The following is a 10,652-nucleotide window of genomic DNA, read 5'->3' as shown; positions in this document are numbered from 1 at the left end:
GTCACTATTTGCTGTCAACCAATATTTAAAGAACTGGTCCTAACCATTAGCCAGTTGGGAGACCACTGCATCCCAGACCAGCCTGATGGGGTGGACTCCCACTGCAGTGTCTTTGGCTGAAGTGGGAGCCTTGGTTATTCCCCTCCTTCCCTGCAGCTGCTCTGTGGAATTGTTGCCCGAGGGGTCCTCATCTTCTTTTTTCTTCACATTCCCTCCTCTCCCCTGACCTCATTCTTGTCTTTCCGTCATGTGCGTACTGGTAGTTTTCAAATGCCTGTTCTCAGAGCAGGTCTAAGCAAAGTTCACTCTGTACATCGAGTGGTGAAAGAAGATAGAAGCACAGTTTGGTGAGTTTTTAAAACCAGATCACTCAATTTAAAAGATTTTCATTCATTATGAAATAATGTCTACCCGACTTATATGGTTGTTAAAATACTCTTCAAAAATGAAATGATGAAGATAGCAGATTTAAAAAGTAATCCTATTTTTGGGGCAAAATGTGAATTTATTAGTTCTGTGTTGGTCCTCAAGATTTTGATTAAAATTATTTATGTTGATAGAATTCTAAGATCTGGATACCACTGTTTTAAGGTACATTTTTAATTTTAATTTTATTTTATTCATTATGCTACTATTGTTGTCCTGATTTGTACCCCGTTGCCTTCCTTCACCCGGCACCACCCACTCCTTCAGACAGTGCCCCCACCATTATTCACGTCCGTGGGTCATGCACAGGTTCTTTGGCTACTCCATTTCCTATACTGCACTTTTCATCCCCATGGCTATTCTGTAACTGCCTATTTATACTTCTTAATCCCCTCACACCTTCACCCATTCTCCCACAGCCCCTTCTATCTGGTAACCATCAAAATGCTGTCCGTATCCATGATTCTGTCTCGGTTCCTCCTGTTTGCTTAGTTTGTTTTTTAGATTCAGTTGTCAACAGATATGTATTTATTGCCATTTTATTGTTCATAGTTTTTATCTTCTTTTTATTGAACAAGTCCCTTTAACATTTCATATAATGATGTTTTGGCAATGATGAACTCCTTTAGTTTTTTTCTTGTCTGGGAAGCTCTTTATCTGCCCTTCGATTCTAAATGATAGCTTTGCTGGATAGATCAATCTTGGCTGTAGGTCCCTGCTTTTCATGACTTTGAATATTTCTTGCCAATCCCTTGTAACCTGAAAAGATTCTTTTGAGAAATTAGCTGACTGTCTTTTGGGAATTCCCCTGCAAATAAATAGCTGCTTTCAAAATTCTTTCTTTATCTTTAACCTTTAATTATGATGTGTCTTCGAGTGGGCCTCTTTGCATCAGTCTTGTATGGGACTCCCTGTACTTCCTGGACTTGCATGTTTATTTCCTTCACCAAATTAAGGACGTTTTTTTTTCATTATGTTTTCAAATTGGTTTCCATTTTTTTGCTCTTTCTCTTATTCATCTGGTACCCCTGTGATGCGAATATTGGATTGCTTGAAATTGTCCCAGAATCTGCTTATACTATCCTTGTTTTTTGGATTTTTTTTCTTTTTGTTGTTCTGATTGGTTGTTATTTGCCTCCTTCTGTTCCAAGTCATTGATTTAATTCTTGGCTTCATCCACTCTACTGCCATTTCCCGGTAAATTGTTCTTTATTTGAATGAGTGTATCCTTCATTTCTAATTGGATCTTTTTTGTGTTGCTGAGGTCCTCACTAAATTCCTCGAGCAACCTTATAACCACTGTTTTGAACTCTGCATCTGATAGATTGCTTATCTCCATTTTATTTAGTTCTTTTTTTTTTTTTCTGGTGTTTTGATCTGTTCTTTCATCTGGGCCATGTTTCTTTGTCTCCTCACTTTGGCAGCCTCCCTGTGTTTGTTTCTATGTATTAGGTACAGCTTGTTTGACTCTGCGTCTTGGTAGTATGACCCAATGCAATAGGTGTCCTATAGGGTTCAGTGGCACAGCCTCTCTTATCAACCAAGCTGGGTACTCACTGTGCACCCTTCATGTGGTCTGAGGACACCCTCCTCTTATAGTTGAGACTTGATTGCTGTTGGCAGGTCAATGGGAGTGATTTCCCAGGCCAGTCGGCCTCAAGAACTGGCTGTGACCACGGACCACCAACCTCCACTCTCTGTGGAAGATCAACTGTGTGGGGGCAGAATGGTGGTGCTCCAACGTGGTCTGCAGCTGCCAGCTGGGTGCTCAGGCTCCCAGGTGGTGCAGGCCAGGGAAAGCCCCCACCTGTGCTTTACCCGGGGCCACGCTGCCTGAGCTGCAAAGCAGTCTGGCATGGCTGCTACATGAGCTGGGCTTGGAGATTCCCAGGGAGAGCCAAGCTGTGACTCTAGGCTGACTGCTGCTAGTGCCAGGCCTGGGCCCCTTAGCAAGAGGCACAGGGGCTGGGCCCTTGGTGATGCTGGCTTTTGCTTGTTTGAGAGGATTTAGGAGGTTGTGAAATACGGACAAAGACCAGCCATCCATATGGAAAAGTCATGGTTAACAGCTTGGGGGAGGCCATTTTGGTGGGATGGAGTCTCAGGAGACCTCCAGGGTGGGTCAAACAGTGTTAGCCAGGTTGATGGAGTCTCAGAAATGGCATCTGCCTGCTAGCCCTGTGACTCTGTTGAAGGAGGGTTCAGGAAAGAGACAGTGGCCTCTGTCTGCCTTTCTGTCTGGGAAAAAGCTGTCCCCCAGCTCTCATCTTGATGCCAGACACTTCAGTTCCTCCCTGTATGGCACCGGCACCTTTCAGGCTGCTACTCCAGTGCTGGAGCTCAGAGGGTGTGAGTCTGAGTAAGTTCATGTGTGGGTTCTTTAAGAGGAACTGCTTGGGACTCCAGAAGTTTCTTCCACCAACTCGATCTTCACTGGGTTTTACAGGCAGAAGTTATGGGGGCTTATCTTCCTGGCACTGGAACCCTGGGCTGGAGGGCCTGGTGTGGGGCTGGGACTTTTTGCTCCCGAGACATCGTTCACAAATTTTTATCCATCAGACGTGTATGTGGGATCAGCCTGTTATGTGTCTCAGCCCCTGCTACCAGTCTGGAAAGATGTGGTTTCTTTAATTCCGTAGTTGTCAGACTTCCATTCAACTTGATTTCTGATGGTTCTTAGTAATGGTCATTCTATATTTTAGTTGTAATATTGATGTGATTGTGTGAGGAGGTGAGTCATGTTTACCTATGCTGCCATCTTGACCAGAAGGTAAGGTACATTTTGAAGATTCTCTATGTTTTATTGAAAAAAATAGAAACATGTATTTTCCCTGATTACAAAGTTACACATGTTCACATCTGATAAGGGGTTAATATTAAACATAAAACTTATACCACTTAACACCAAAAAAGTCCCCCCAAAACAAAACCAACCTACACAATTAAAAATGGGCAGAGGACACTTCTCCAAAGAAGACATAAAGATGGTCAATAGACATGAAAAGATGCTCATGTCACTAATCATCAGAGAAATACAAATAAAAACCACAGTGAGGTATCACCTCACAGCTGTCAGAATGGCTATCATCAATAAATCAACACACAGCAAGCACTGGTGAGGATATGGAGAAAAAGCACCCTTGTGCACTGTTGGTGGGAATGCAGATTGGTGCAGCCACTATGAAAAACAGTACGGAGTTTTCTCAAATTAAAATTGAAACTTCCTTATGATCCAACGATTCTACTGCTGAGGATTTATTCAAAGAAACCCTAATTGGAAAGAGTATATGCATCCTGTGTTCATTGCACCATTATTTATAGTAGCCAAGATGTGGAAGCAGCCCAAGTGTCCATCAATAGACAAATGGATAAAAAAGCTGTGGTCTGTATACACAATGGACTATTACTCAGCCACACAAAGAAGGAAATCTTACCATTTGCAGCAGCATGGATTTATCTAGAGGGTATTATACCTAGTGAAATAAGTCAGTCAGGGAAAGATGAATATTGTATGATTTCACTTATATGCTGAATCTAAAGAACTAAATAAACAAAATTGAAACAGACTCACAGACACAGAGAGTGGACTGGTGTCTGCTAGAGGGGAGGGGGGTTGGAGGGACTGGGTGAAAGAGGTGATGGGATTAATTACAAATTGGCAATTACAAAACAGTCACGAGGATATAAAGGAAAGCATAGGGAATATAACCAACGATGTTGCAATAACTATACATGGTGCCAAGTGGGTACTGGGAATCTGAGGGGGAACTCTGTGAAGTGTATGATTGTCTAACCACTAAGCTGTACACTTGAAATCAACACAACATAAAATTGAAAGAAAACAATTGAAATTGTACACAATTAAAGTTACACAGGCTCATTAAAATATTAGCAAATACAGATATGATAGAGCTGGTGACATTATAAGGTATTAATGTGTAAGTAATAGGAGCTTTCCCACTGCTAGTCTGGTCTCCTTCTTCCGGTCCTGCAGCCTCACCTTAGGAAAGTCGGAGGTTGGGATCTAGTGTTTTCTGTGCTGTGTGAGGAATGTGAGACTGCAGAACTGGAAGAAGGAGGAAGACCAGACTGGTTTTTAGTGGAGAGCATGCAGACGTATTGGAAGAACAGAATAGATTTCAGAACAAGTGTTTGGGGAGGGAAGGAGAGGAAGAAGACTGGAGTTTTATATGGAATCACCAAGGAGTAATATTAAATTACACATTGAAGGAAGTCTCTCCAAATTTCATTCCATCTAAAACCCCTTTCTCATTTTCTTCTAAAGATTCGTATACAGGTTTAAATTGCTTTTCAATGTCTACTTTTGGATTTTTTTGCATGCAAAACTGTGACGAGACTGACCGTGAAATATCCAGTTTTCTTTGGGTGACAAAGAGAAAGAACAAAGAAGAGAATATAAAAAATTCATGATCCCATCTTCAGAATTGATTAGGTTTTGAAAACATGGCAAGGATAGTATTTCACGTTTATTATCTTTTGTTCCTCTGAGGAGAGCAAGCCCATCAGAAAATATGTCAAGGTAGAAACTTACTATCCACTGGCTTCTCTTGATAACGGGCCCCTGGTGTCATCGCTGGCTGTCTCCACTGTGCTTCTTCCTGATCAAGGCCTTCCAGCTGTTGGACCTTGTGACCAGGGCTTTAGGAGCAGTCTCCAAGGACTTGAGACACTAACACCTTTTCCTCCTGGGATAGAGAATCCTCTTCCACATAGAAAATGGTTGACCGATCACCTGTAGCTTAAATGATTACATGGACCTTCTAGTTCCAAATAAAATATGGATTCCCTTCTGTAACCCTTGATACACTTTCACCAAAACAAATACATGGCAAAAAACTCTGGACTATAAAATGCTACATGATTTCAAAACATCCAAGGCTAAACTAAGCACAGAGCCTCTCTCAGGCTTACCTTTTCAAAAGAGTTGAAAGGAACCTTCCCTAGAGAAGCTCACATCTTTCTTCAACCCAGACCTTTTGGTTTCTGGAATTCTATGCCAAAATGTTTCTTTGATGTCTTTTAGATGATTAATCCTCCCTCAAGTTTCTTCCTCCTCTTGTCCCTGCACCCAAGTAAGTTTTAAATTCTTGCTGTTTGTTGACAAAAGGGAGGATTGATGTACAGGATATTTTATGACTGAAAATGCCCATAGAAATATTGTAGAGTCCTTCAAAAAGTTTTAATAGAAAATTATTATTAGCATGATTTATTTTTAGAGAGAGGGGAAGGGAGGGAGAAAGAAAGGGAGAGAAACATCAATGTGTGGTTGCCTCTCACACACCCCCTACTGGGGACCTGGCCTGCAACCCAGGCATGTGCCCTGACTGGGAATAGAACCAGTTACCTTTTGGTTCACAGGCTGGTGCTCAATCCACTGAGCCACACCAGCCAGGGCTTTTTTTTAGGGGAGATGGTGAATGCAGTCCCCCACAACCACAAACTATGCAGTCAAGCCTCCCACATTTGGGGGAAATTGCAGGGATCAGCACATCCAGAGTGCAATGGTTAAGCCTTGCCCTGGGAAAACCATTATAGTGATCATAGTGTCTCCCCCAACCAGGTAAGTATTATTATTTTTTTTTAAAGAAAGGAGTAGAGAACCAAATGTTTGTTCTGGCAATCTTTAGGTTTTTACCTTCTTTTTTTCTGTGGTGATGAAGGCGCCTCCTGCCTTAACCCCTTCTCCTCTTGTCCATTTCTCAATAGCTGTTCTTGACTTGCAGGGAATTTTTGGCTGAAAATCTGTATTTTTTCCTTCCCATAGCTCCATAGCATCTGATGTTACCTTTAATATCACCTTCGGTTGTCTCTGTTGCACGTTAGTTCGACAGATGGGTATTGAACAGCTTCCATTGCCAGGCGTGTCTCTCAGGGCTGGAGATAGACGCAAAGATCACTGAGGCCGTGGTTCCTGCCCTCGATGCTGGGAGAGGGAAAACCCCTGCATTGACTCTCTATGCCCAGTCCCACCAAATTGTTAACAGCCCACACGGTTATACAGACATGATGGTAAGTGGTGGGGGGGTGGGTGGCTGGGAAGGACACCGAGATCTGCCTGACCCCAATGATCTGTGCCCTTTCCACTGTGCTTCACCACCCCGACCTGTCTGGAAGGCAAACCACACAATTTGGGGAAGGAGAACCACAGTTTTTGGAAGGTCCTCAGTGTGGCCTGCACTGTGGGTGTACGGCTTAAAGGACAGAAAGCTTAGTCATTGCACTGGTCCTTCACTTTTTTATGTAGGGAGAAGATTGCGAGGTTTTTTAATCGAAGGAGTCAGGTGCATATTTAAAATTCTTTTGTTTGTTTATTTTTAGAGCGAGAGGAAGGGAGGGAGAAAGGGAGAGACTAATCCATGTGTGAAAGAAACATCGATTAGTTGTTTCTCGCATGCCCCCAGTTTGGGGCCTGGCCCACAGCCCAGGCATGTGCCCTGACTGGGAATGGAACCAGTGACCTTTTGGTTTGTGGGTGGATGCCCAACCCACTGAGCCATGCTGCTCAGGGCTTAGGTCCAAATTTAGAGAACAGGAGTAAGAGGGTGGAGGAAAGGGAGCATGTATAATGAAGTTGTGGCTGAGGGTAGACAGTTAATATTTCAAGATTCAGCAGAAGGAAAATGGACAAGATGAAGAGAAAGCGGAGGTGTTTTTCTCCTAAGCGAGTTGGTATAGCATTTATCCGAAGGTGAGTTCGAAGGAGGGATGATGGATGATGAGATGAGTACATTTAAAGACTGAGAGTAGAGACTTCGGAGGATTTGTCCTCAGGCAGGTTTTCTCAGAGGCCAGCAGGTGCTGTGGTGAAGGTTGCATTGGATAATCTCATGTGAGTTTGTCCTAAAACACAAGAGGTACACTGATATACATGCAGTAGGTGGGGTGGGGGAGCATCTACATGTTCAGTACCCCCTCTGCCTATAATTATAATAGTCACCTAAAACAAGCCAGAACAAGAACAGAAAGTGAATCTGGGGCTCTGGGCAATTATAGGATCCATTTAGAGCGGAACAATTTCAGTCAGTAGAGACCTTCCTGAAAAGAAATGATGATGAGGCCATGGTTACCTGTACAGTCTAAGTACCTGCTGGGAGTGTGGGGGGAACTGCCTCTGCTCTCACCTGGGGGAGGGGGAAAGATGATTAAGTCATTAGTTAGACAAAGCAAGAGCTGACAACAGTGATAAAGCGTTGGAATGTCTAAGGAAATTTTTTGTGCTGCTATAACTGTAATATTTTATACTTTTAAAAAAGGTGAAGTCAACTAATTTGTCTTGCTGGTTATACAACGTATTAAAAACCTATTTAATGACACTCAATTCCAATGAATGGTGTGGTTCTCCCCTTCAAATCCTCCCCGCTGGGAGTGTGTCTCCTGGGTGGTCGTGTTTTCCTCATTAGTCATCTGGGAGCAACCGGGGAAGTGAGTTACGGAGTTGGAAAGGCATGAAGAGGCTCTTCTGGGACTTACTGAGGTTCCGGGAATGGCTTGTGCAATTTTGTCCTTCTATCTATAGGACTTTTCACTGGGACTAGTTTCTCTTACACACTGGCTTAGAGTTTACTCGAACTGCTCCTGGGCTAAACTGGAAAGTAGGTGTCTGTGGTGTCTTCCTGCATTTCCTTCCCACGACTCTCTTCTTCCTCCTCATGTCTCTCCTTGGTGGGGGTGTTCCATACTCCCGTAAAGCCCCGCGGTCAGTGCCTGTCAACTTGACCTCTCTGCAGAGGTGGAGGTCATATTTAGCCCTCTCCGTGGTATCCGGGTTTTTCTAAGGGCCAGTTAGAGATCCTGATTTGGTTGAACTCTAATGCAGCAAATTTGTCATGGGGACATCTTAGGTGTCATAGGTTACGGAGGGAAGATTTTTGGGTTAGGGGAAACTTTTGGGAACTCCTGAATTCTGTGATTCTTATCCTGTGACAGACTTTGTACTTAGAATCTCTGAGTTCGCCAGACTTTGGGATTATGTAGCACATGTGGGAGGTTGTGAGCAGCCCAAGGCCGATGCTCAGACAGATACTTTGTTCCTCCGTTGACCACCAAGGACCAAACACCCACCTCTGCGGGATGTAAGAGTGTCCTGGCACCAACTTGGCCAGTCATGCTGGATGCCACTGTTGCTGCATCTGAGTAGCAAGGGTGACGTCTGGTGTGGCTTGGGGTGAGACGATGACACTGTACATGTGCTGGTTTCCATTCGGTCCCAGTCACTGGCCAGCGTGAGGTGTGGACAGCCCACGGTAGGTCAGGCCATTGGAGGTAGAAGTTGTTAAATGGTGGCCGGGTCTGGGATTATGGGGTGACTTCTGAGGAATTCAGTTCTGAAAAAGATTAAAGAATATGAAAGTGTCTTCGTCTTAGTCAAATGAAGGCAATCAATCTGCCTTTTGCATGCCGTACACTGGGACCTTAGAAGTGAAGATCAAATAATCCAGGATGGAAAACTGGATGGAGAGCATCCAGCCTAACTTGGATGTGGACATTTCTCCTGCCTCGTCTGGTCTTTTGCTACAAATCATCCTGCAAAGAGTAGGCAACAGCAACTTCAATTTACACACACTTGAAGGATGGTGACTTCTGCGTTATCCATGGTGAAATTCACAGCCAACAGCCAATATGTATTTTCAGGCAAAGAACCATCACTCATTTCTGTTATTGGAGAATCTCAGGCAAAAATGGTCTCTCTTGTGATTTGAATGCACAGCATTTTCAACTGCTTTGCCACTGTGGCAGAGAGGGAGTTTTGCTGAGACTGGCATTTAGCCACTGAAGTTTTCTGAACTGCCGTTTGTGTTGGAGTGTCGAGGACAAGTGTAAGTTTTGGGGGCATGGGAAGGGGAGGAGAGGAAAAGAATAAGTTGTCTGTAGGGAAAAAGCTATTTTCGTCAGGTGGATGGAAAAGGGTTAGGGGAAACATACTACACCCGACAAGCTCAGGGGAAGTCTTTATGATGGGCCTTACAAACTCAGAGGCAGAAAGTCACCACATAGGATGGTCTGAACATTCCTAACTGAAAGCAGATTGTGGTGGGTAGTCATATCCTAGGCCTGTAGCTTCCTTGACAAAGGTCAATCTTTACCTTAAGGAAGCCTGGGTTTGTCTTTTTGCATCTAAGATAGCAAACCTTTGAAATGTCAGAGTAGTCTCCTTTTTCAGATTCCTCAGGGTGCAACCTAGCACCAGATACAAGTCCTAAGGGCTTCTCATTGTTGTCTCGTTCCCCACACACCATGTGTAGGTGCTGTAAATGTTCATTGTTGACTATTCTGTGCCCACCAATCAAAAGAAGTATATGTCTCTCCGTTTTGATCTTTATCCAATCTCAGACATTATCCTGCTTTGCTTTTTCCTGCCTCCCTAATCTACCACCAGTGAATTTCATGTAACTCCCTTATGTCTCCTCCTTTGATTCTCATGCATAAAATAAGCTGTAAAACTGCCATTCTCTGGAGCATTTCCTCAACGCTCCAGATTTTATTCCCAGGCAATTGCCATCAGTTTGGCTCAGATAGACTCACAAAAATTCTCTCCAGGCTTGAATGTTTCTTACATTACAGTTAGCTTGAAGCTGTGCAATTTGTTATCATTGACACTGAGTGTAATGTTGATTTAACTTTTGCACCGGGGTTATTGATTTTCCAGTGAAATGCCAGATTCCAGCCATTGTCTAACCATGACTGGTGCGATCGAAACTTCTGACCCAGCGTGATAGAGGGGAGGGAAGGGTACCAGAAGCTAAGGGATCTTGTCTTGGCTCTGAAGAATTAGCTGCGGGAATCAGCCAAGTCACGTCACCTTTCTGGGATTCAGATTCTGCATCTATCAGGAGGTAAATGTTGAATATCTGACCTAAGGTGCCTTTTAGCTCTAAGCGTTGTTGATGTGAAGATCAGGGTTGTGTTTTCCTCTTCATTAACATCATAAATGAGTAAAAAACGAGGCAGGTGTCTATCGAACAACACTGGGTTGTTTCCAACTCTTTGCTGTGACAAATAATACTGTGATGAACTTCAAGAGTGAATATATATATTTCTATACTCCTGAGAACTTTTCTAGAGAGTATATTTCTGGAAGTGGACTCACTAGGACGTGAACAAATTGTTAATAGAACTGATAAGGTGCCTACCAGAAGCTATACTGATTTATACTCTGAATCCATTAAAATATTTTTGGTATCAGGTGATGGAAAAGTCAGCCCAAA

The 10,652-nt window shown here is 43.4% G+C and overlaps 1 non-coding gene across 1 annotated transcript; it reads right to left on the bottom strand.

The window, feature by feature from the left end:
- Positions 1–5,850: 5,850 nt before the first annotated feature.
- On the bottom strand, positions 5,851–6,015 carry LOC118978673 (U1 spliceosomal RNA). Its single transcript, XR_005064773.1, has one exon. It is a non-coding gene; the product is annotated as a U1 spliceosomal RNA (small nuclear RNA).
- Positions 6,016–10,652: the final 4,637 nt, after the last annotated feature.

Source organism: Sturnira hondurensis, unplaced genomic scaffold, assembly GCF_014824575.4.
Source record: "Sturnira hondurensis isolate 20B ecotype Veracruz unplaced genomic scaffold, ASM1482457v3 Scaffold0022017, whole genome shotgun sequence".
Lineage (NCBI taxonomy): Eukaryota > Metazoa > Chordata > Mammalia > Chiroptera > Phyllostomidae > Sturnira > Sturnira hondurensis.
Note: the sequence above shows the minus strand (reverse complement) of the source record. Positions and strands in the feature narration are given on the sequence as shown.